The sequence below is a fragment of the Carlito syrichta genome, unplaced genomic scaffold (assembly GCF_000164805.1).
Source record: "Carlito syrichta isolate Samal-C Ts95f unplaced genomic scaffold, Tarsius_syrichta-2.0.1 Scaffold304612, whole genome shotgun sequence".
Lineage (NCBI taxonomy): Eukaryota > Metazoa > Chordata > Mammalia > Primates > Tarsiidae > Carlito > Carlito syrichta.
Genome location: NW_007248708.1, coordinates 422964 through 449415, shown reverse-complemented (window position 1 = coordinate 449415; position 26452 = coordinate 422964).

Genomic DNA, 26452 nt, shown 5'->3' with positions numbered 1-26452 from the left:
AGAAGACTTGTAGGAAGAAGATGAAAGAATGGTGAGCATACTGCTAACTGTAAGTTAATAAAGAGGGTATTCAAAATATAAATTGTTCTCCTTTAAGAAAGACTCATTAGTTTGTAGTGTTATCATTTCCCACTCAAGAGCTCAATCAACTTATATTTCTGTCATTGAATACTTTTAGTTCTGCTATTCATAGGCTCACAGAATAATACTAAATAATCGAAATAGATAATTTGCAAAAGAAAGAAAGAAAGAAAGAGAAAGAAAGAAAGAAAGAAAGAAAGAAAGAAAGAAAGAAAGAAAGAAAGAGAAAAAGAAAGAAAGAAAGGAAGCCCATTTTGGAGGCCATGAGAGCACTGATTTCTCTTCATCTAACATATCAAAAGTAATAAATGTAACATAGTGGCTCATTTGGGACCACTGTGATTAAAACTGGTCCTGATTTTTGTTATTTATTTAATGTAGTGACAAAAAAGAGGCTAAGGCTTTTCTAATCGTGTGATCTGAGTGAAAAAGCAAGATGTCTGCCCTGTACCCTAGCAGGCTTTCCCTGCAAATGAACCTGGTCCTCTTTGAGAGTTTGCCCCATTCCTGCTTACTGGAAAAATGGATTGCTTCATACCAACCCACTTCTCCCAATGACTTGTTTTCCATTAGGTTTCTAACTTTTAAGATGTACTGATACTCTTTTGTATTTTTTCAGGGTCAGTTGTGATTTGATTTTTTGTATTTTTGATTGTGTTTATTGGGCTTTTTCTCTCTTTTTCTTGGTCATTCTGACTAGAGACCATTCAATCTTGTGAATTCTTTCAAAGGATCAGCTTTTTGTTTTGTTGATGTTTTCTATATTTTTGTCTTCTATGTCCTATATTTGGGTTCTTATTTTGGTGATTTGGATTCTTCTGCTGAAGTTGAAGTTTTGGTGGTCTTCTTTTTCCAGCTCCCTTAGATGATTTGTTCGGCTCTTTGCTTATGATCTTTCCGTTTTCTTGATGTGTGCTTTATAGAGATACAAATTCCCCTCTTAGAACTGATTTCATGGCATCCCAAAGATTTTGGTAAGATGTTTCTTCATTTTCATTTTTTTCTATGACTCTTATAATTTCTGCTTTGATTTGAGTGTTGACCCAGTAGTTGTTCGGCATCATGCTGTTCAGTGTTCATATCTTTGTGGGCTTTGGGGAAACATTGTTGGTGTTGATATTTATTTTTATTTCGCAGTGGTCTGAGAAGGTGCATGGCAATATTTAAAACTTATGGAATTTTTTTAATGCCTGACTTATGGCCAAGGATGTGATCGATCTTGGAGTATGTTCCATGTGGTGATGAGTAGAATATATATTCTGTGGTTGTTGGGTGGAATACTCTGTAGTTATCTATTAAGTCCATTGGTCAAGTTTCAAGTTTAGGTTCTGGATCTCCTCTTTGATTTTTTGCTCAATGATCTATCTAGGGCTGTTAGTGGGATATTCAAGTACCCCCCCTATAATAGTGTTTGAGTCAACCCTAATTGCCCATACCATAAAAAATAAGACAGACAAGTGGGACCTCATCGAATTGACGAGTTTCTGCAACCCAATTCACAATAGTATAAATATGGAACTAACCATGCTGCCCACTGAAGCTGGACTGGATTTTTAAAATTTGGTATATATATATATATATGCAATGGAATACTATGCAGCCATAAAGAAGGACAAATATATGAACTTTGCAGCAACTTATATGAATTTAGAGTCAATCATATTCAGTGATCTATCACAGAAACAAAGAGCAGAGTATCATTTGTTCTCACTCATAAGTGGACCTTGAATAATTGTCATAATACTATAAGAAAGGGATTGGTCGTAGTAGGAAACCGCCAGAGGAGGGGAGTTGTATTGGCAGTTGAGGGAAACTGCCAGGGAAGGGAGGGGCACACCTCATAAACAAGGATATCTGCATAATGAACATTTGTATACCTAACCCTGAATTGTACCCCACATCTTGGAAAAAAAAAATGATGTACTGAAAGCAGGAATGTAATTATTTTTTATTATTATTATTCAACTTCTTTTATTCTGCACAGGGAAACAAAGATGAACTCATTAGAGGAATCAACATTTTTTGCATCTTGATCTTAATTTTTTATACAAATTAACATCTATTTTATGTATTTAGGAGTTCCTTCTTTAAAAAAAACACATTGAGTATTGCTATAATTATGTATGCTTCCATAGTAACATAACAACATTCTATTGGAAATCCCCTGTACAATATTTTACAAATTTATTTTTAAAATTAATTACTGATTTAATGGAATTTCCTGCTTTATCTGCCTTTCTGGATTACTGGGTTAAATAATTTGGAGTACTCAAAGTCTTTGCCAAGAATTAATTTCAACTTTTCCCTTTCCTCGAATTAATGTGTAGATATAGGATTTATATTGTTCCCTCATATTTCTGAATATTTGAACAGTACTTGGTGTTTAGTTGTTCATTTGCAATGCTTTTTTTTACTTTTTAACGTTTAGTTAGCAAGTATTTTAACTTAAGGCAATTAAAGTAGTACTTGTATTTGTCTGAAATAACTGACATATTTTTCTTGCAACTCTATTGTGCTCAATCTACATTTGAATGTAGTTTACAAGATTTTCCCTTTCTCAGCTAATTCAGAGACTATAAGAATTGTGTAAAATTTACTGTGTAATTTAAAGTTCATGCTGCATTTTGAGAATAAGAAAGGGAAATTAATGAAGTCAAACGCTTTTTTTTCATGGAAAAATGGGATCTACTGAGAAATGCTTCTAAATGGTGCATAACTGTTTTATGAATCAGGCAGAATGAGCTGGTGTAGGGTTATAAAACAATTAATGTTATTCATTGGGTCTAGAGCAGTAAAGTGAGAGTTCAGTGCTAATAGCATTTCATCATTTGAAGTAGCAGAGAACAAGAATGTATTTATCATTAAGCTCTAACTGCAAGTAGAATTTATAGTTGGAAGTTTTTGTTTCTGTTATACTGATAGAACAAATAAAATGTGTGGAGAATTAATTTTCTGAAAGTCAGATCAACAATGAAGACATTTAAAAGAATAATATGACTCCCCGCCCCAAAGAAATTGCTTTAATGCTTAACTCCTTTAGTGCATTGATGAACTATAGTATCAAACTAAGTTAAGCAATTCAGTAGTAATTTTAAACATCTCTTCTAATTTTCAGTGAATAAAATATAACATTATAACATAAATCACTTAAGATTTAAAAGCTTGTAAATGTGTATTCATTAGTTTACAGTATATAACATATAATGACTGATATCACCCACGGTATGCAGCTTCTTTGAGTAGATTACCAGAAGCATAAAAAGAAATATTGAAGTACACCTAACACTAAATGGATACAACAGACATTACTAATTACAAGCACATTTTAATATTTAGGGAACTTCATTATTCACTGGGCAGAGAATATCAATAAACAATCACATTATGCATTTTTGTGACAAGACTAAAAATATATTAACATTAAAACAGAAATGAGAACAACATTTTAAAGAAAATAAACTGCGAGAAAAATGATAATACATATTACCTCAGTACACAAGGTGCAAAGCTTACGACCTTAATTATGCAGTAATTGTGTATTCAACTGCCATCCTAGATATGATAGGGTGAAAAGCCTGAGCTTATAGTGGCAAAAGAGATTTTTTAGAGCAAGATAAAAATGTGTTAAATGCTGCCAAATCTAGATTTCAAGTCCCTATAACCAGATTTTATGTTATAGAATAGTATAATTTGACAAAGTGATAATAGACTTCAGTGAGAAGAGAACCAAATTATACCGACTCTGAATAGAAAATCTCATTTGAAGACTCAACTACTCTCTTGTTTAGCTAGAGTATTACACTTTAATGAGAAACAGGCACTCAGATGCCAATCAGCAAGTCTAGACACTATTTCAATATTGTGGGACCAGATGAGAACTCTAAATTTGATTCTCATGCTCTGAGAATTAATATTCAACATTCATGGTATAATAGCCCTCTGTAAATTCCCCCTGTCCTGCTCTGAAAGGAAAATAAGAATAATTCTACCTCTGTCCTTTCACAATCTTACCCATGAATGCTTTGATACTGGTATGTATATTTCTAATCATGGAATTCGCTTGCTTAAACTTCAACATTGGTTTCTGGTTACTCTTAGGATACAGTTAAAAATTCCAAACATTATCCTCAAAATCCTTCATTATTAGTTTCCATTTAACTTTCTAGATTTATTTTTTCTATCCATATACAATGATTATATTGAAATTTTTTAAATACTAGTGAAGCACAAGCATTGAACTGCCAGAAGAAATGCCAGCTGGCAGACCCAGACTTTGAAAGGTATTATCTCTTAGTGGTTGGATCTTGGGTGACTGGAAAGTTTCCAGGTAGGGCTAGAGTATATGAGGGGTTCAGGGTTCTAGTCATACAAACAATTCCTCTAACACACAGCCAAGCTAAACTCCTTCCAGTTATTGAGATCTTGTCACCTGTTTATTTCCTCTTCCTGGAAATCTCTCCTATTCCCATCATTTTTCATCTAGCTAAGTATTATACATCATTCAGCTCATAAAGTGTTGCCTGATTCTCATCATAGTCTTCATTAAAATTTTTTCAGTTATTGTCCTCATATAATAAACTGTATTTTGCTTACATAAAACAATTAAACTTTTTACATATTATCAATGTAATTATTTACTTTCATTCTCTGATTCTAAACTACTCTTTTTTCTTTTTTGTGTGTGGGAGTTTTTTTGTTTGTTTGTTTGTTTTTGTCTTTTATATGTATAATGGATCTATGTCCCCTGTGGTCATAGTTAAAAGTTACAGTTCTTGGAATTCCATTTATTACTAACTAATCAGATTTGCTTTGCTATGCTTCAGTCATTGACAATTTAACAGAATTCTTGGTGATTTGTATGTAATTTACAAAGGACACTGCTCTATGTAAAGTTTTAAACATGGTTTTTTCCCCTGTATCCTGAGCAAGTAGCCCAGAGCATAGCACACAATCAGTACCTCAAAAATCTTGTTGAATGAATGAATGAATGTCAAAAAGACATCCTTGATATAAGATTACTTGCAAGTGTCAGCTTGTGAACCTAGAATTAAAACCTAGATATAATAGAACTTTTATACTACTTAGAAATAATCAATGATGTTGATTTTGTCCTTTTTTTTTTTTCTTTTTCAAGGTTCCTGTGGTGCAGATGTTATTTGTGTAAGTCATAACTAGTTGGTCTAGCTATTTTTATTCTCTCTTTAAACTTTTCTTCTTTTCCACTTCCTCCTTTTTTCCTTCCACCTCTTTGTTCTTTTTCCTCCTTTCTCCTCTTTCTCTTCTTCCTTCTTCTCCTCCAGTTTCTCCTTCATCTGTTTTATAATCTCTTTTTGTTACCCTTGCTTCTCTTATTAACTCCTTAACTATTATTTTAGACTTCCCATTTGTTCCCATTTGTATCCAAGAGGATGGTTTAGATCCTCTCTAGGCTCTCAAGCCCAAGAAAATTGTAAGGTAAATAATGTGTGTAAAAATATATATATATAAATTTTAGAAGCTTTGCCAGTGGTGATCCAATTGTTGTTTTGAAATGTAAATCAGAGATCTACATTTTGGATTTCTTTTGTTTGTTTGTTTGTTTGTTTGGGGTTTTTTTTTGTTTGTTTTTTGTTTGTTTGTTTGCTTGTTTTTGAGTTGGAGTCTCACTCTGTGGCCCAGACTGGAGTGCAGTGGCTGCTCCCGGCCACCACAGCCTCGACCTGCTGGGCTCCGGCGTTCCGCCTCAGCCTTCCAAGTAGCTGGAATTACAGGCATGCGCTACCACGCCCGGCTGATTTTTTGAATTACTGTAGAGATGAGGTCTCGCCTGCCCAGGCGGGTCTCCAACCCGCAGGCTCAGGTAATCCACTCACCTCAGCCTCCCAAAGGCGCGGGATTACAGGCTGAGCCACCGAGCCTGGTGAGATCTACATTTTGAGTAGTAGTGACAGCCTTTTTAGATTTACAAATTTATAAAAGTAAAGTAATACAACATCAATTTCTAAATTAATTAAATTGGGGTAATAAAATCTATATTTACATCTCATAGGTTGCTTTGAACTTCACTGTAGCTTTGAAGTTCTGTTAACCTAATGTATAAAAGCTTTATGAAATGTCACTTATTTGACAAATATAGTCATAGTCTTGTTCAAGGAAAACAAAATTTAGTTAACTATGTATAATTATCATTCAGTAAACTCATGGAGAGTAACCATGTATCTGTGAATGAGTAATAAGTTTTCCTGTTTCTGGGAATGCTAATGTTAACACAATATTAGACTATGCAAAGCTATAGAAACCATCTAATCTAAATACAAATTTAATAAATATATATAGAAATGTAAGGATTCAGTCAGCTCAATGATTTGCTCAAAAAGAAGTAGCAGAGATAACATAAAACTTTCTATTCTGGTCACTTGCTTACTTTTTGATAGAAGTATGGTTATAGAATTTTTTTAGTTCCTTGTATATTGTGGATATTAGAACATGGTCAGATAGATAGTTTGCAAATATACTGTCTCATTCTGTAGATTGTCTGTTATCTTTGTTGATTATTTCTATTGCTGTATGGAAGATTAATAGTTTAATTAAGTCCCAATTGTCTACTTTAGCTTGGTTGCCCGTGATTTTCAAGTTCTAATTATGAATTTCTTGCCTAGAACAATGTCCAGAAGACTTTTTCCTAGGTTTTCTTGTAGTATTTTTTCTTCTAGTAAGTTTTTACATTTTAGTCTTCAATTCATTTTGAGGATTTTCTTACATGGTGAGAGATGGAGATCCAGATTTCTTGCATATAGAAATCCAATTTTTCCAGCACATTATCAAAGAAGATTCCTTTTCTCCAGTGTATGTTCTTATTGACTTTATCAAAGATCAGTTGACTATACATATATAGCTTTATTTCTGAGTTATCTATTCTGTTTTATTGTATCTGTCTATTTTTACATCAGTACCATTGATGTGGATTTTCAGGTCAGCCTGGACTTCGAGACTGTCAACTCAATGGGTCAGCCAGCCAAGCCCCAAAGAGGGTTGCAATTCACAAGGGGCTGGCAAGTCTAGCTCCCGGGGTGTCTCCATTTCGGAGTCCTGCCTTTTTGCAGCAGCTCTCCTGGTTCAGCCGGCTCTAACGATCTTCTGCAACTCTTCAGGTTGCAGCTGTTCAGGGTCAAGGTTCTGGTCTCATGCCCAGGAAGAATGAGGGATGTGGACGGCCAGAAAGTGTGAAAGGAGGATTTATTGAGAGGACAGAGGAGCTCCCACAGTGGGAGGAAACCCGAAGTGTTCCCCATCTGGTGCCAAAAACCTGGTGCTTATGTATACTCAAGTCCAAGCCAATTGGCTAGCACTAGCTGTGAGCTGTAGCTGTCCTGGTCAGTATTAAGAACCAATCAGCAGGAGGTAGGGGCCTAATGGTGAGCTGATTGGTTGCTTTTCGATTCCTGCAGTGAGTACCTAAGCTCTAGCTTGAGAGACTTGCAAGGAGTTTGTTTACCAATGCTGAGCCTGAGAGGCCACTGGAATTTGCTACATTGTTACCAGAGGACCAGCCTGTCTGTCTGCCTAGCCTTTCTCTAGCTACCCCCTGTCTCACAATGCTGTTTTGGTTACTATAGCATTCCAGTATAATTTGTAGTCAGGGAATGTGAAGACTTGCTCTGTTTTCTTTCCTTAAAATTGAGTTAGCTATTTAAGAGCTTTTTTGTTTCCATATGAACCGTGGAATAGTTTTTTCTGGGCAGCTTTCATAAGAATCTGGGTGCCTCACCCCTGCTACATGCCAGGCTCATATAGGAAGTGGAGACCTGCCCACAATGAGAGAGGGGATGAGTGATCCCGGCATAGTCTGAGTTGGTTCCCTACCTCCCAACATGCGAGCCATTGGCCCCACACAGGAGGAGATTGGGTCAGGACACAGCAGTAGGCAGACAGAACCCATAGGGAGTCAAAAACACACCCATCCATGCTGTGAAATGCCAGTGATCCCCTGAAGGCATGCTTTCCACTTATGGCACCCAGCAGTCAGCTCCTAAGACAGGAAAACTTGCCTCCTGGTCACATTCACTCAATGCCCACCACCAGAGTCTGGTGGCCAACCTCTCCCTCCAGATCAAAAAGGTTTTCCTGCCAGTCTCACATGTCCATGCGTCCTTTTGTTGGAGGAAATTCGTTGTTTTTCAAGTGCTGGGTGCAGACTTGAACGGGGAGGGAGAGACATAAAAAGCACCTAAAGTGTTTCCTAGCAAGAAGGTTTCTAGGCTTCGAATGATGACTAGCAACCTGGGCCCACCACCCACTTGGTTCCCTTATAGTGCTCACATTGGTGGTCAAAAAGCAGTCTGAACACAGGGAAAACTCTGCAGCAAAAAGTCACTTTGAGTGCAGCACACCACCCAGCAAGAGTAGTAGAGCAGAATTGAATACCCCCCTTTCTCCCCCTGAGTGAATTCTATTCAACAATAGAAAAGGCCCTAGGACAAAAAGAATTTGTCTAGCTACAAAACAATGAAACTTAATGAAAGGTCATAACTGAACTTAACATATCCAATGCAGCCTTTGTTTTTTTTTTTTTGAGTTGGAGTCTCACTGCGTCACCCAGGCTAAAGTGGCAGGCTCACGGTCACCCCAGTGTCAACCTGCTAGGCCCCAGCGATCCTTCCATCTCAGCCTTCCAAGTGGCCAAAACTAAAGGCGAGCTACCATGCCTGGATAATTTTTTATCTATTGTAGAGATGAGATCCTACCAAGTTGCCCAGGCTGGTCTTGAACCTGCCGACTCAGGCAATCCACTCACGTCAGCATCCCAAAGTGCTGGGATTACAGACCGAGCCACTGAGCCCGGCTGAACAATCATTTTAACATTGCTGAAATCACAAGTTTTCTAGCAGCTCACCTAACTTATCCTCTAACCAAAGACAGAACTAATTTCTCAGAGGTAGCTATTGATAATTGTTTTACAATCCCCTTCTCAGCTTCTTTTATAATAATTAGTTTTTCTATTTCAAGTTTTTACCTCCATCCAGAAGACCCAAGGTAACCTAATCGGCCCTTTGTAACCTGCATGACACAGACAGATCCCACCACTATGGCAGCTATCATGTGACTAACCCATCTGCCTGCTGTCCATAACCTGACATTAGTACCTGCACTAACCTGCCCCTTTATGATGACATGGCACACACAACCACCTAATCACCTTAATCACCTTCCCCCACCAAACAGAAGGACTAAAAGGATTCAACCATGAGCAACCAGCTGCCATTGTCTTGCTCAGCTATGGCATGGCCCTGTGTTCTATGAGATATGGCCAGGCCATGTTTTCTTAAGATTTGGCCCCCTCTTCCACCTTGAAGAGGTGAATCTCCTCTTTCTCTCTCTCTCTTTCTCATTTAGTTTTAAATAAACTATATTTCCTAATCTAACTCCTGTGCAAGTCTTTGTATTTTTCTCATAGCACCAAATTATACACCAGATACCCACACCCTGTGGGCCTGAACTAACATTCTGCCAGTCCCCTCTGGGAGTATGACCTAACACTTAAGAATAACAATAAAGAGGGAAGAGTTGCTCCTCAAAGGTAAGGAAGAATTCAGCAGGAAAACACAGGCAACCCTAAAGAATCATTACCTATTAAAAACATCTATTAATCTGCAAATAATGGAAATAATCCAGAATGACTTGTCCCTGAGGACAGACACAGAATTCAGACATTGGATGACTAAAATAGAAACAAAATTCCCCCAAGACATACAGGAAGTTATAGGTGATCTGACCAAGGTAAGAAATGTCCATTCTGAAGTCCTGGAAATGAAAAACATTTCCCTGGAATTTACAAGCATAATTAAAGGCCTAGGAAGCAGAATCAATCAGAGGAAAGAATCTCAGAGCTTAAAGACCAAATTATTGAACTAACCCAAGTTGACAGAAACAAGAAGAAGAGGTTTCAGAGAGAATGAGCAGAAACTAAAAGAGGTGTAGGATTAGGTAAATAAGCCAAATCTATGCTTGATTGGAGTCCTCAAAACCAAAGGAGAAACAGAACATTTTGGAACAAGATTTTCATCAGGACATTCAAGAACATTTCCCATTTCTTGCTAGAGAGACAAGTATAGAGATTCAGAGAACACTTGCAAGGTATTACATGAGAAGACCATCCCCAACTCTATTACATAATCTGGCAGAAGGAACTGGAGTCTCATCTTGAACATTTTCAAAGGTAAACAATTTCAGCCAAATTTTCCTACCCCACCACCCTAAGTTTCATCAGTGATGGAGAATTAAAATCTTATCCAGGTATTCAATCCCAAGATAATATACTGCCTCCAGATCAGACTTCCAGAAGATACATAAAGTTTAGAATACTGAAACAAAAGAACATTAGCACTCATCACAAAAGCACAGGCAAGCACAGAGTTAATTAAATATAATGGATATAATTTAAGTTATATTTAGAAATGTTGTATTCTTGCCCACTAGATCCCTTTATCCTTCTATGATGACCTTATTTTTTCTCCCTCTGGTTTTGGTTTAAAGCCTGCTTTATCTAATATAAGCATAGCTACTCCTGCTTACTTTTGGTTTTTGCTTGTATATAATATCTTTTTCCACACCTTCACTTTCAATCTATATGTCTTTTTAAGTAAGATGAGTTTCTTTTAAACAGCATTTGGTTGGGTCATTTTTTTTATCTGTTATGCCAATCAATATCATTTTAAGTAAGGCATTTAATCCATTTATATTCAAGGTTGCAATTAATATGATAAGTATTTGTATTTTTATATATTTTTTAGTTGTTTTATGTATTCCTTGTTTCTTTTTTCCTTTGTTTATGTTGGTGGTTTTGTGAAAGTCTGCAGTACTATACTTTATTCCTTTCTCTTTTTTTGTGCAGGTGCTCTATCTGTAAATTTTATATCTTTGTGTGTTTTCATGTTGGTAAATATTGTTCTTTCATTTCCTTTGAATATTTCTTATAGGACTGGCTAGTGGTGATGATTTCCCTCAGCATTTGCATGTCTAGAAACACTGTATTTCTCCTTGCTTAATGTTGTTTTGTATATAGAATTTTTGAAGAGCAGTTTTATTTCTACAGTACTTTTCACATGCCTTCTTTTCTCTTCTGGTCTATATGGTTACTGCCAAGAAGTCTGCTGTCAGGCTGCTGGGATTTCCTTTAGAGGTAAATCAATGCTTTTTTCCTTGCTAATTATAGAATTATTTCTTTCATTTTGACTTTAGACAGTGTGATTATAATATGTGGTGTCAGAGTCCTTTTTACAGTAAATTTCCTATGGATTTCTGGGCCTCCTATATCTGAATGTCTAAATATTTTTTCTAGATTTGGCATGTCTTCATCAATTATTTGTAAAATAATTCTTCTAAATGTTTAAGATCTTTCTTCCCGCTCAAGGAAAGATAATGCTTAAATTTGCTTGCTTTATGTGTTCCCAAATCTTTTAAAGACTTTGTTTATTCCTTTTAAATTATTTTTTCTTCATTTTTGTCCAATTACATTACTTGAAAGGATCTGTGTTCTAGATCTGAGATTCTTTCTTCTGCTTAGTCTAGTCTACTTTTGAAGCTTTTGAATACATTTTGTAATTCATTGACTAGATTTTTAGTTTCAGAATTTCTGTTTGTGTGTTTTTTTTAAAAAGATATCTATCTCATTGGTAAATTTCTCATTCATATCCTGAATTAATTTTCTGATATGTTTACATTGGTTTCAGATTTCTTTTGCATCACATTGAGCTTCTTTAAACAGAGTATTTTGAACTCTTTATGTGGCATTTGGAATTTTTTTTGTTAGAATCTATTGTTGGAGTATTATTGTGATTCTTTGAGGGAGTCATATTACTTTTCTTTTTCATGTCTTCTATATTCTTACATTGATTTATGTCTAGAATAAAAGTTTTCATTTATTTTTAATTTACTTTCATGGGGAGGGATGGATGTTTTTCTTGAAGGTGTGACTATTATGTTGGATTGGCATGGCCGTTTGGCTTTCTTTCTGATTGTGCAAACTGGTGAAGATTCTGTAAGTTTTCTTGGCTATTTACAGAGAGCCATAGTGTTATCTGTGAGTTCCTCCATGGATTAAGATGCAATTATTGGTGGGGACTGTGGTGAATTTGTGCTGAGAACTGGAATATTTTGCAGGGGAGTTCTTTAAGTTTCATTGTTAACTGAAGTAGGCCAATCATGTATATTTTTGTTACCTGGGCAAGTATAGAATAGCACCTGTGTAGGTAGTCTTCAACAGGCTGATTCTTGGGCTTCTGAGTGACTTTGTCAGATGTCAGTTAAAGTAGTGGTGTATTAAGTGGATGAGCAGACTTCTGGCCTCCTAGAAAGCTGTGGTGTTGTGGGTGATACCAGTACAGGGATCATGAGATCTTTTCCTACTTCTTGAGTGCTATGATCTTGTGTTTGCAGTTGTTTCAATGGGCTGTGTGGGCTCACTTCTCATGCAGTAGGTGACACTTGCAAGTAGGTGAAAACAGAAGAATTTATACCTGACCTCTCTTTCCTGGGAGAGGTACTCAGGTATCCTAGGTGATGGAATGGTTGGTGGAACATGCAGGAGCTTGAATTCCACACTGTGTCTCAGAAAGTGAGGCAAAGCTGGATGGAATTGGACCAGGCAAATTTGCACTCAGCCCCACTAATGGTAAATGCATGCACCAGCCTTGAAGGAGGAACTGGGCAATGTTCAGGCCTCTGAAAAAAATGAGCAAGAGGTGGTCATTATTATACTGAGGTCTTATCATGGGAAGAATGAGGCAGTCCCAGCATCCAAAGCCTTGACCAGTGGAAGTGGAACTGTGTCTTTCTTATGTCTCAGTCTCAAAGGAACTCCCTTTCCCATCTTGGGTACAACTGTTAACATAGCCATCCAGTCAGCCCCAGAAATATGTGCCTTGTCTGCGTGTCTAGACCTACCTTAAGAACAAGACTGCATGAAAAGTCCTTATTTTCACATGCCAATGGTTGGAGCAACTGACTCTAGTACAAGTGGTTGAATTTCACACTGCACTTGCTTCTCAAAACTGGCTGGGGAGACCATACAAGTTAAGATACAACACTGTTACTGATTTCAAAGACCCTGCACAATCTTCTAAGAGCAAAGACCAAGAAGGGGATTCCATAGTAGTCATGGGCATGGGATACTCTTGAAGCAGTTCTTTCTCATAGGTGTCCAGTCACTCTTCAAGTCAGATACCAGGGTTGGGAGGGTCAAGAGACTCTCTCATGTTCAGAATTAAATCATTCTCCAGTAGGAAAGCAGAACACAAGAAGTTACTTACTCACCCTTTCCTATACTGGGGATTCACTCCCTATTTTTGACTACACAAGCTGTTTGCTTTCATTTTTTTTGCCCAGTTTTAAAGATTCCCCTCACTATTCTGTTAAATTCCCGTGTCACTTTATGAATAATGCATTAAAAGTGTGATTGTCTACATACTATTTTAGTTATTCCAAGTGGGTGAGGCATGCTAGAAATGCTTCTAATCATCCATCTTGGAAAAAAATTTCCGGTTGATGACAATGATATTATAGTTCTAGTATAAATATTTAATTACCATAACAGGACAGCAGAATACTCTTTTCATTGTCCCACATTTTACACATTAGCTATATGTGCTATATTATTAGCTGTAGTACAGGGATGCTTTTCTTAAATGAATGTAAATTGCTTTAGAAAATTTCAAAGCACAACAAACGCTTATTTCAATGTCCTAGTTTGATGTTGATAAAATAATCAAATAGAATGTCTAATCATGGTTATATAAAATTTTTAAGTGCCTGTGATTTATTATACTTTACTAACAATATTTCAATAATAAGATCAGCCAGTATTATATTGAACCAATTAAATTGGTAAATTTCACAATTGTTTAGACAGAATTGTTTAACATGACAGAATAATATTATATAATATATAATGTAACATAACATAATATATACTACTATGTGATATACTATACATTAGTATAATATGTGTTAGTAGGTTTGTGGAATACATGTCTTCTGAGTTTTGCAAATATTACAGTTCCATGGTAGGTATAAAAGTGTTCCAAACTACTGTTTCTACAAGAAAAACGACTAAAAAACCTTGTATATGTCTTTTCCTATGTATAGTGCTGTGTCAGTTGGGAGCTTCTTGTTTGCTTATGTGTATGTGTGTGTGTGTGTGTGTGTGTGTGTGTGTGTGTGTGTGTGTGTGTTTGGATTTTTTTTGCCAATTTGTACTTTTTAGTCATGGATTTTTAAATTGACCTGTTTATCATTATATAATGAATTCCTGTGACTTTTAAAATAGTTTTTGGCTTAAAGTATATTTGATCCAATATTAGCATAACTACTCCTGATCTTTAACTGGAACAGAATATATGTCTCCCTTTCTTCACTTTTTGTCTATGTGTGTTCTTACAGTGGAAATGAGTTTCTTGTGCACAGCATATAGTTGGGTTATGTTGTTTGCTCATTCATTAGCTCTATGTCTTTTTACTGAAGAATTTGGTCCATTAATATCCAAAGTAGTTATTGAAAGATAATTACTAGCCAGGCTCAGTGGCTCAGCCTGTAATCCCACACCTTTGGGAGGCTGAGGTGAGTGGATTGCCTGAGCCCACGGGTTCGAGACCCACCTGGGCAGCAAGACCTCATCTTGCTAAATCAAAAAATCAGCCGGGTGTGGTAGCACATGCCTGTAATTCCGGCTACTCGGAAGGCTGGGGCGGAAGGATCGCTGGAGCCCAGCAGGTCGAGGCTGCGGTGGCCGGGAGCGGCCACTGCACTCCAGTCTGGGCGACAGAGTGAAACTCCAACTCAAAAAAAAAAAAGAAAAGTAAATACTTAATGCTGCCATTTTGTTAATTTTTTTCTGGTTATTTTGAACATGCTTTGTTCATTTTTTCTTCTCTTGCTATTTTTCTTTGTTGTTAAGTGTTTTCCCTAGTGGTATGTTTTGGTTTTTGCTTTTTATTGTTTGTATACCCACTATAGATTTTTTTCTTTGTTGTTATTTTAAAACTTAACAGCAATGACAAAAAACTTTTTTTATAGCATAATGAATTATTTTAAGCCAATAATTACCTTGATCACATAAAAAAAATCTATATTCTGACTCCATTTCTCCACCCCACATTTTGCATTTTAGATGCAACAATTTATATCTTTTTCTATTGCGCATTCCTTAATAAATTATCATAGCAATTATTATTTTCATAATTGTGTCTTTTAACTTTCATACTAAAGATCAAAGTTATGTTTAGACCACCATTACAGTATTAGTGCATTTTGGATTTAGCTGTGTACTTACTTTTTCCATTGAGCTTTAAACTTTCAGCTGTTTCTATGTTATTCAATAGCATATTATTTATTTCATCTTGAATAACTCCCTTTATCATTTTTTTTTTTAAATAACTTTATTTTATGATAGATGTGGAAATGCGGAGTACAAGTCAGGATTAAGTACATAAGTTATCTACGTGCAGGTGAAGTTTGAGCTTTCAACTGGTTCTCCCTTCTCCTGGCTTAAGATAGGTTACCTTTGTGTTGTTACATGTTACACTCTCCTTCCCCTGGCAGTATCCCACATCTGCCAGTCCCTCACTTGTGCTATTGTGATTAATGTTCAAGTCTCACTTATGAGTGAGAACATGTGGTATTTGAATCTTTGTTCCTGTGATAGATCACTAAGTACGATTGTCTTCAACTCTATCCAATTTGCTCCTTTATTATTTTTCATAAGATGGGTCTGGTGATTATAAACTTCCTCAGCTTTTATTTATCAGGTAGTGTCTTTCATTTCTGGCATTTAATAAGTACAGTATTCTTTGATTACAATATCCTTCGTTAGTAGTTTTTGCTGTTTAAGCACTTTGAATATATCATCCCACTCTCCTTTGGGCTGTAAAGGATTTGCTGAGAAATCTGCTGGTAGTCTTATTACAAATACTTTATATGTTATTTCTTTTGTCTTGCCACATTTAGGATCCTCTCTTTGAAGCTGAATTTTGACAGTTTGATAATAACGTTTGAATTGAATCTGGTGACTTTCGACCTTTCTGTACTTGGATAATTACATCTTTGACCAGGTTTGAAAAGTTTCTGTTGTTATTCATTTAAATAAGCTTTCTACCCCGTATCTCTCTCTTCCCCTTCTTTATCTTTATGACTAAATCATTTGCCCTTCTGATGCTGTCCTGTAAATATCATAAGCTTTCTTCATTCTTTTCGTTTTTTTCTTTTTTCTGTATATTTTGAAACAACCTGTTTTGAGTTCACTGATTCTTTCTTCTGCTTTATCAATTATGCTATTGGTGCTTTGTATTCTATTTTTTTTTCATTATGTATCTCAGCTTCAGAATTTTTGTTACTTTTTATTATTTCAACCTCTGTTAAATTTCTTATTTTATTTACTAATATTTTGCTAAACTGTTTCTCTGTATTTTTTAAAGTTCCCCGAGCTTCCTTAAAGCAACTATTTTGAATTTTTGGTCAGGGACTTTATACATAATCATTTTTAATGATTGTTCACTGGCACTTTGTTTTGTCCCTATTGTGTTGTCATATTTTCTTTTTCTTTTTATTCCTTGCAGTCATGATTGATGTCAGGGCTTTTGAAGATGTAGGTACTTATTCCAGGAATTACAGACTGGCTTTTTCTGGAAAAGAGCTTTAATAATTAGCCCATGGCATGTTGTATGGAAGTTTTCTGACCCTAGCACCACTGTAATGACACAGTACTGGAGCATACCCAATGCCTGGGTTTGCTTCAGCCAGCATGGCACCTGGGCACACCTGAAACTTGGTCGTCTGTGACTGGTGTGGTGCTGGATTAGACCAGAAGTGCAGAGCTGCTGAGGCCTGCCTGCCATGGAGGGATGCCTGAACCTCGAAGCACTGATGTGAACCAGGTCATGATGTGAAACAGATACTTAATTTGTCTCAAAGGCCATAAGCATGATGCTACAAATTCTCACCTTGTGCCAAGGTGGGACTGGAGACTAACCCTAAATTAACAGTCCTGGTTTCTAGAACTTTGGGGGTCTGCCTGGTTCTGAATTTTACTGTGGTGGGTCACAGTGTTGAAATCCAAGGCAAAGTCCTGTGTTCACCTTCCTCCCTTTCCCCAAGTGAATATTATTTCTTTTCTTGCTGCACTGCCTGGATTTGTGGAAGGCTGCTCATGCAAGTAATGTAAATTTTTTTTCTTACACTCTTCAATGTGTCATTTACTTTGCTAAAGCTCTCTTGTCTATTTTCCATAGCACATATATATACATTTTTGGATGTTCAGTTGTTATTTCTGCAGACGGAAGATTACTGACATTTTATTCATCACTTTGCTCTGGTTCTCTCAGACATGTGTTTTTGCACCACATAACTATGATTTCAATTTCCTGACTTCTTTTCAGAGATTGAGAACATGCATGTTGTCAGATTAAAAAAAATGCACAGCTTTAGACAGATCATTAAGGCAGAAACTAACAAAGAAATCTCAAAACTTAATGTGACATGAGAATAATTAGATCTAATAGACATCTACAGAAAACTTCAGCCAGAAACCACGGAATATACATTCTTCTCATCAGCATACAGAACGTACTCTAAGTTCCACCACATACTCAAGCATGAATGAATTTTAAAAGGCAAAAATCATACCCAGCATCTTCTCAAACCATAGTGGAATAAAAATAAATATCATCACTAAAAAGAACACACCCCCAAACACACATATACTCGGAAATTAAACAACATGCTTTTGAAGGACTTTTGGGTTAACACAGAAATCAAGACAGAATTAATAAGATTCCTAGAAACAAATGAAAACAAAGACATAAGATACTAAAACCCCAGGAATACCATAAAATCAGTACTGAAAGGAAAGTTTATAACATTGCACTCACACATAGGAAAATAGAAAGAATGCAAGTAAACAGTCTACCATTGTGCCTAAGGGAGCTGGAAAGACAAAAACAATACAATACCAAAACCAGTAGAAGAAAGAAAATTATCTGACAAAGGTTTAACATCCAGGATCTACAAGGAACTCAGACGTGCCTAAAGGAAAAAAATAGCCTCATTAAAGAGTGGGCAAAAGACATGAATAGACACTTCTCAAAAGAAGATATACAGGCCGCCAACAGACCCATGAAAAAGTGCTCAGCCTCACAAATAATCAGAGAAATGCAAATCAAAATCCTATTGCGATACCACTTAACTCCAGTAAGAACGGCCATCTTTAATAAAACAAACAACAGATGCTGGTGATGATGTGGAAAAAAGGGAATGATTCTATACTGCTGCTGGTGGGAATGAATACTGGTTCAACCTCTATGGAAAACAGTGTGGTAATTTCTAAAAGAACTAGAAATTGACCTTCCATATGAACCAGTAATTCCCCTACTGGGAATATACTCAGAGGAGCTCAAATCATTCTACAAAAATGATACCTACATATGCATGTTTATTGCAGCACTATTCATCATAGCAAAAACATGGAACCAACCACGCTGCCTATGGAAATAAGACTGGATTAAAAAAAAGTTTGACATATATATGATGGAATATTGCACAGCCATAAAGAAGAACAAACATATGGACTTTGAAGCAACTTGGATGGATTTAGTCTATAATACTCAGTGATCTATCACACACAAAAAAGCAGAGTACCACATGTTCTCACTCATAAGTGAAACTTGATCATTTACCATAATACTATAAGAAAGGGATTGGCAGTAGCAAGATACTGCCAGGTTGGGGAAGGGGCCACAACATCAGTAAGGGCCAAACTTTACCTGTACAATGTTCACTTGTATACCTAATCCTGAATTGTACCCCACATATTTAAAATAAAATATGAAAAACTAAACTGAAAAAAGAAAGAAAATTATTAAGATAAGATCAAAGCTAAATGAAATAGAGAGCCCTCCCCAAAAATACAAGGAATTAATTAATCGAAAAGCTGGTTCTTTAAAAGGATAGATAAGACAGACAGACTACTGACTACATTTAAAGAGAGAGAATGAATTTGAAGAAACACACTCAGAAATAAGAAAGCCAATGATACAGTCAAACCTGAAGAAGTACAGAAGGTTATCAGAGATAACTAAGAACACCTATGAGTAAACTAGAATGTTGAGAGGAAATTGAAAAATTCCTAGCAACACAAACCTCCAATATTGAAACAGGAAGAAATCGAAACCATAACATTCCAATAAATAGATCCATTGTTAAGAAACCTCCTCATCATAAAAAGACCTGAGACAGTTGGACTTCTTGCCAGAAGTACAAGAAAGAACTGATACAAATCGCACTGAATGTAATCCAAGAAATTGAGAAGGGAAGAATTCCCCCTAGCTCATTCTATGAAGCCAATATCATCCTGCTAAAAATACAAACACACACACACACACACACACACACACACAAAATGGCATAGACCTGACGGGGGAAAAAAAACTTAAGGGTAATTTCCTTTGTGGAAATATTTGCAAAGATTCTCCATAAAATACTAGCAAATCGGCTGGTCATGATGGCTCATGCCTGTAATCCCAGCACTTTGGGCAGAGGTGAGAGGATTGCCTGAACCCAGGAGTTAGATACCAGCCGGGGCAACTTGGCAAAATCTCGTCTCCACAAAAAATAAAAAAATTAAAAACAAAAAATTAACCGGGTATGGTGGCACATGTCTGTGGGTCCAGCTACTTGGAAGGCTGAGACGGAAGGATCACCTGAAACCAGCAGGTCAAGGCTGTGGTGGCCGTGAGCGTGCCACTGCACTCCAGCCTGGGCGTCAGAGTGAGACTCTGACTCAAAATCAAACAAACAAACAAACAAATAAATACTAGCAAATCACATTCAATAGCACAATACAATGATTATTTATTAAGACGATGTCGACTTCATTCCCAGAAAAAAAAGGGGAGTTCAGCATAAGCAAATGAATAAGTTTAATCTGCCACATAAACAGGTTATAAAATCAAGAACCACATCATTATCTCAAGAGACGCAGAAAAAACATTTGAAAAAGCCCAGCATCCCCTCTTGATAAAAACCCCCAAACACCTAGGGTTTGAAGGAACATTTTGCAAAATAATAAAAGTCATCTGTGACACACCTTCAGCCAGCATTATACTTGATTAGTAGAAGCTGGAAGCATTCCCTCAATGAACTAGAACAAGACAAGTATGTCCACTCTTATCACTCCTATTTAACATAATACCTAAAATCCTAGCCAGAGCAATCAGGCATGAGGGAGAAATCAGAGATATCCAAATAGTAAAAGAGTAAGTTAAATTATTTCTCTTCATAAATGACATCGTTCTATACATAGAAAAACCCTAGAAAGTCTGTCCAAAATCTCCTAGCACTGATAAGTAATTTCAGGAGAGTCTCATGATACAAAAATAAATGTGCAAAAGACAGTTGCATTTTTATATACCAACAAGAAGCAGGATGAGAACAAAATAAAAAACACGATCTCACTCACAAAATTAATAAAATACCTTGATATTCATTTAACCGAAATAAAAAAGAAAGAAAGAAAGAAAGAAAGAAAGAAAGAAAGAAAGAAAGAAAGAAAAGAAAGAAACAAGGAAGAAAAGAAAGAAACAAGGAAGGAAAGAAGGAGAAGAAAAAAGAACATGCTTAAGTATGTAATGAGATATTAAGAACCTTCTTAATAATACAACATTTGAGCCGGGCTCGGTGGCTCAGCCTGTAATCCCAGCACTCTGGGAGGCTGAGGTGAGTGGATTGCCTGAGCCCGCGGGTTCGAGACCCGCCTGGGCAGCGAGACCTCATCTCCACAATAAATCAAAAAATCAGCCGGGCGTGGTAGCGCGTGCCTGTAATTCCGGCTACTTGGAAGGCTGAGGTGGAAGGATCACCAGAGCCCAGCAGGTCGAGGCTACGGTGGCTGGGAGCGGACACTGCATTCTAGTCTGGGTGACAGAGTGAGACTCCAACTCCAAAAATAAAAATAAAAAAATACAATATTTGACTATTTGTAGTATCTATAAAAATGGTGCGTTCCCAAAGAAATTTCCACTAAATTTAAACTGATTTTGAGATCAAAATTGTATTGCTTAAACTAAAATGAATTCACCAACTACAAGTAAATTTGTCAGATTGTACCTAATTTTAACCAGCCCAATCATACTGAAACCTCTACTTACCATTCTATGCTGTTATACTATTGATGCTGGGATTATTCATTTATCTAGTCACAATGGGTGACACAGATTTGGAATTGCTAACTAGTAAATTATTTAACAGGGCATTCTGACACCCTCTGGGAATATGAACCTGCTGAAATTTCCATTCTTGACTTTCTGTTTTACGCAGAAAAAATTTGTTTGGGAGTAGTTTTTATTTAGTTTCAACCACTATAACTTGGATGAAGGCAAGTACATCGGAATCTCGTGAGATGGAGGAGGATTTTCCAACTGGATGTTTTCAAGCATCAGCCTCTCAAGGAAATTTTAAAATACAAAGCACCCTTTAAGTGATATGCACCTACCTATTTCTAAGCCTTTAGAGAATCACTGCAAAAATATTTTGTTGTTGCTGCTGAATGTATATCAGACTTAAATATTTTATGGTTGCAAATGCATTGAAAACCATTGACTTAAATAAGAGAACTGTACCATAAGTAAATGGCAAAGTACTGTTGGAAATTCCAACATTCTTACAGATAGGTATATAATCAGAAATCTTTTTCTCGTTTTTTAAGCTATCACTATTATCTAGTAAATCTTTGTAGATGATTAATAGTGATGATTTATCCCCATCTTTCAGGCCTTTATAATAACTGAAATTTCTTTTCAGTTCCAAGTTAATATCATCTCTTAGTGTTCTCTAGTTTTAGACAAAGATGATTAGTATATTCAGTAGAAGGAAAATAGATTTTTAAAACTGAAGAACAAAGGAAGACTTGTCTGTAGCTTTTATTTCAGTCTTAGACTAATTCACACTGAGGTATTGCCTGCTTAGAATTTGTGTTTGACATTTCAACTGTAAAGTTTTAAACTGAAAATGCAAATGATAGATGGGTAAAACCCTTACGCATTTATAGTGTGCTGATTGGAACTAATTACAGACGCTCATAAATGTGGACTTTATTTTCCAGAGAGCTGGAACCAAATTTATATTACCATTTGCATTCAGTTAACTCTACAAGGAATCTTTTTTTCATTTTTAACTTTGAAAAAATATTATTTTTTCTTAACCAATTGCTAAATGGCAGTTTGAATTCAAAATTCAACTTTGATGCTAAGTAGATATGAGAAAATGAAAAGTAAATTAATTTTTCTAACCAGTAAGACTCACAGGAAAATTAATGTTTACCTCAGAGTTTTGACATTTACACAATAAGAAGTTTCAATGTCTTTTATTTTACAGGGTGTCTAATACATATTAGATTTCTTCACAGATATGCTAGATCTTTTTCTTGATAGTCACACTGTATGTTTGCACTTTTCCATCTTTTTGAAGTTACATGTCTTCTTGATATTATTTCCAGTGAAATGAGACCAGGAATGATTTATCTTATTTCCAAGTGATTTAAATTTACAAGAGATTTAAATTTGTTTAAAACTTAGAGGATATTTTGTGACACAACTTGTTCATTTATTTGCTTGTTTTCTCTGGAGACATTTTTAACAGCGGCTACTTTGTGAGGAATGCAATGACACAGATCAAAAACCCTAGTGACCCTTGTTAAAAATGTAATTTGGGTAAAAATTTAAGAAACAAACAAAAAAAAAAACCCTTGTAGCTTTAAACAGTTGAGTGTTGAGGGTTGTTTGTTACTGCAGCATAAGCGAATCTTGCCTAATTGATTGATTCATACCCCTTTCAACATTGTACAACCTACTATTTAATATGGCAGAAAACATATAACTTTGCTCAACAATCTTCAAGAGCATAATTACACAAAACATTCATTCGCTCACCATTTCAGATAGTGATTTTAGACAATGTGTATGCTTTTCTTAGTTCTTGTAATTAAATTTGAAATTCATGGATTATAGAAACCTTTCAAATATCATTTTTAACAAAACGTTGGGTATATATTGCATTTAAAGATACCACATCAATAAAACACTGCATTTCTGTCTATATGTGATTATGAACTTCATAATATAACTTTCACAATGCCATGCATTTATATTTTATCAGTTGCTAACTTTTTATAATAAATGCAGTACATTTAAACACTTGATCATTTCATCTCACTTATTCATTTTGTTGTCTAACAACTTTAGCTTTTACAGAATTCCCCTATGTGTTCTACTAAAGTCTATTTTTAAGAACCCCTTAACTACTTTGCCTTTCCTTCATGGTGTACTCACTTAGTATATCCACAGCCCTGGATATTTCCAATCACCCTCTTTCTCTGACTTGTGAAGCTTTTTATTTTGTGAGCAGCACAGTACATAATATATAAATCAACAACTTCAACTGAATGCTATACTACAGCAAAGAAACATATTGTTGCATTTCTTTTTCTACTTTCTAAAATAACTTGGTCATAGCTTTCTATATTCCTTAAATCCCAAAGATATATATAATGTATATATTTTACCATGCCTTACATGTCATGGAGATAGTAAATATGTATAAAGAAACTTCCTTAATTTCTAGAACCTAAATCTAATTCTATCTACCTCTATATTTACTTCTTAATTTCCTCCTGATGCAAAATAATTCTGTGCCCCATAATGGCATTTCAGTCAACAACGGAATCCATATATGATGGTGGTCTCATAAGATTATAATAGAACTGAAGGATTTGTATCCCTTAGTGATGTCACAGCAATCATAAGGTAGCACAACACATTATTCACTTGTTTGTAGTGATGCTCTTGCAGACAACCCGTGCTGCCTGTCATGTAAAAGTATAACGCATACAATTATATACATTATGTAATACTTGATAATGAATGACTATGTTATTGATTTATGTATTTACTATGCTATATATTGTATTGTTTTAGAGTGCACTATTTATTTTCAAAAGTTAACCATAATAAAGTCTCAGGTAAGTCCTTCGGGTAGCATTCTAGAAGGTGATTATTATCTTAGAAGATGAAAGCTCCATGTGTGTTATTGCTTCTGAAGACCTTACAGTGGGACAAGATGTGGGGGTAGAAAATGATGATATTCACGATTCTGACCCTGTGTGTGTGGGTCTAGGCTAATATGTGTGTTTGTGTCTTAGTTTATGTCAAAAACGTTTAAAAAGTAAAAAAAAAAAAAAAAAAAAAAAAAGAAGAAGAAGAAAACTATTAAGTGGGGAAAAAACTTATAGAATAAGATTATTAAGAAAGTTATTTTTGTAGAGCTGTGCAATGCATGTTTTAAGCTGTGTTGTACAAAAGAGTCAAAATTTAAAATTTTATAAAGTGAAAAAAGTTTCAGTAGACTAATTTAGTATTGAATAAAATATATTTTATACATTTACTTTAGCCCAAGTATATAGCATTTATAACATCTACAGTAGTTACAATATTATCTGATGTCTTCATGCTCACTCACTACTCATTCATTGTTTTACCTTGAGTAACTTCCAGTCCTGAAGGCTCCATTCATGGCAAGTGCTCTGTACAGGTGTACTGTTCTTGCCCTTTATACCGTACCGTTTTATTGTACCTTCTATCAATTTAGATACACAATTACCATTGTGCTACAATTCCCTACAATACTGAGTAGAGTAACATGCTGTACAAGTCTGTGACCTAGGAGCAATAGGTTATCCCATATTGCCTAGGTGTGGAATAGGCTGCATCATCTAGGTTTGTGTCATATACTCGAGGATGTTTACACAATGGCAAAGTCGTCAAGGATACATTTCTTTGAACGTGTCCCCATTGTTAAATGACACATGACTGTACTTATCAAAGGTGAATCCTTCTTTATATACATTGCACTCAACTGCTGCTACCTTCTGCATTTCTCCTGCATTTGACCTGCTGCTGCTTGTTCAGGAGTCTCGTTTATCTGTCATCATGTGGATGTACATTGTCCCTCACACATCTCTATACTTCACAAGGCATACAAACATGCCTCAGAGGGCTATAAAGACTAAATGATAACTTTTTAAATTGTGCCATATTCTAATTTCCATAGAAAATTAAGGTTTATTCACTTCATAAACATTTATCCCAGGTAACTTTCAAAAGATTTTTCTCCTCATTTGCTATGCTGGAGAAATTCAGCTTTAAAATCTCTTCATTTATACATGACAGTAAAGTTGACAAGCTTAAAATCAAAAATCAGGGAAATAACTAATTCATCCAAACCACTTAAATGCATTTTCTCACATAAATTATCAAAAGTGCAAAACACTGTTAATTTTTCTCTGTGCTGCCCATTTAATCCATTGAGTCAATAGCGCATTTTCCATCAGTACTTGCCTAAATTCTTATCCTTACAAATGAAAGTTCCTCAGATTTCAAAACACATCATGTTCTTGAAGAAGACAGAGAGCAATTACAATTCTCCAAGAAAGTTAGTAAATTATACTTCTCTTTTAAACTGGCAAAACTAAATAAGAATTCCCAGAAGGAAAAAAAGTGATTAGGTTAAGTCAATTTGAAAAAAGAAAAGGAGTAAAACCGTTGTTTTTTTTTTTTTCATATATACTTCTCATAGCAAATCCCTCCCCATTTCTCATTTATTACCAGTATTATAGCTTCAATTTGATCTCTTTTTTGGAATTGTTGATAACATTTTAGAATTTATTTTATTATTCTTATATTAAAACAATCTATCGCCTAACTTCTTTCCTATTTAAGACCCTTGAAAACTGATAATTTATTATATTAGTTTGTAGAAACAGAAAGTAAAGACTTAATAAGTATTTAAAAACAATATTTTTTAAAAATTATAAACTTTGCAGCAACTTGGATGAACTTAAAGTCTATAATACTGAATGATCTATCACACAAAGATCTGATTACTACATGTTCTCGCCCATAAGCAGACCTTGAACAATTATCATAATACTATAAGAAAGGGGTTGTCAATAGTTGGAAACTGCCAGGGGAGCAGGGGTGTGGGGCAGGATTTGTTATAGTGGGAAGCTGCCAGGGGAGGGATCACACCATCTCAACAAGGATACCTGCATAATGACCATGTATATACCTAACTCTGAATTGTACCCCACATCTTCAAAATTAAAAGTTAGAAAAAGAAAGAACTTGCCAAAAAAAAAAAACCTTTTATCTCACTTTAAAATAGCTAGTAATATAATAATATTTCTATAAGAATACTGAGCAATTTAAAGGGATGTTTTTTGTAGGTCATACACACTATGTGTTATACACTTTAATTGTATGTACTATTCCTAGTAAAAAGTATTTGAAATGCCTTA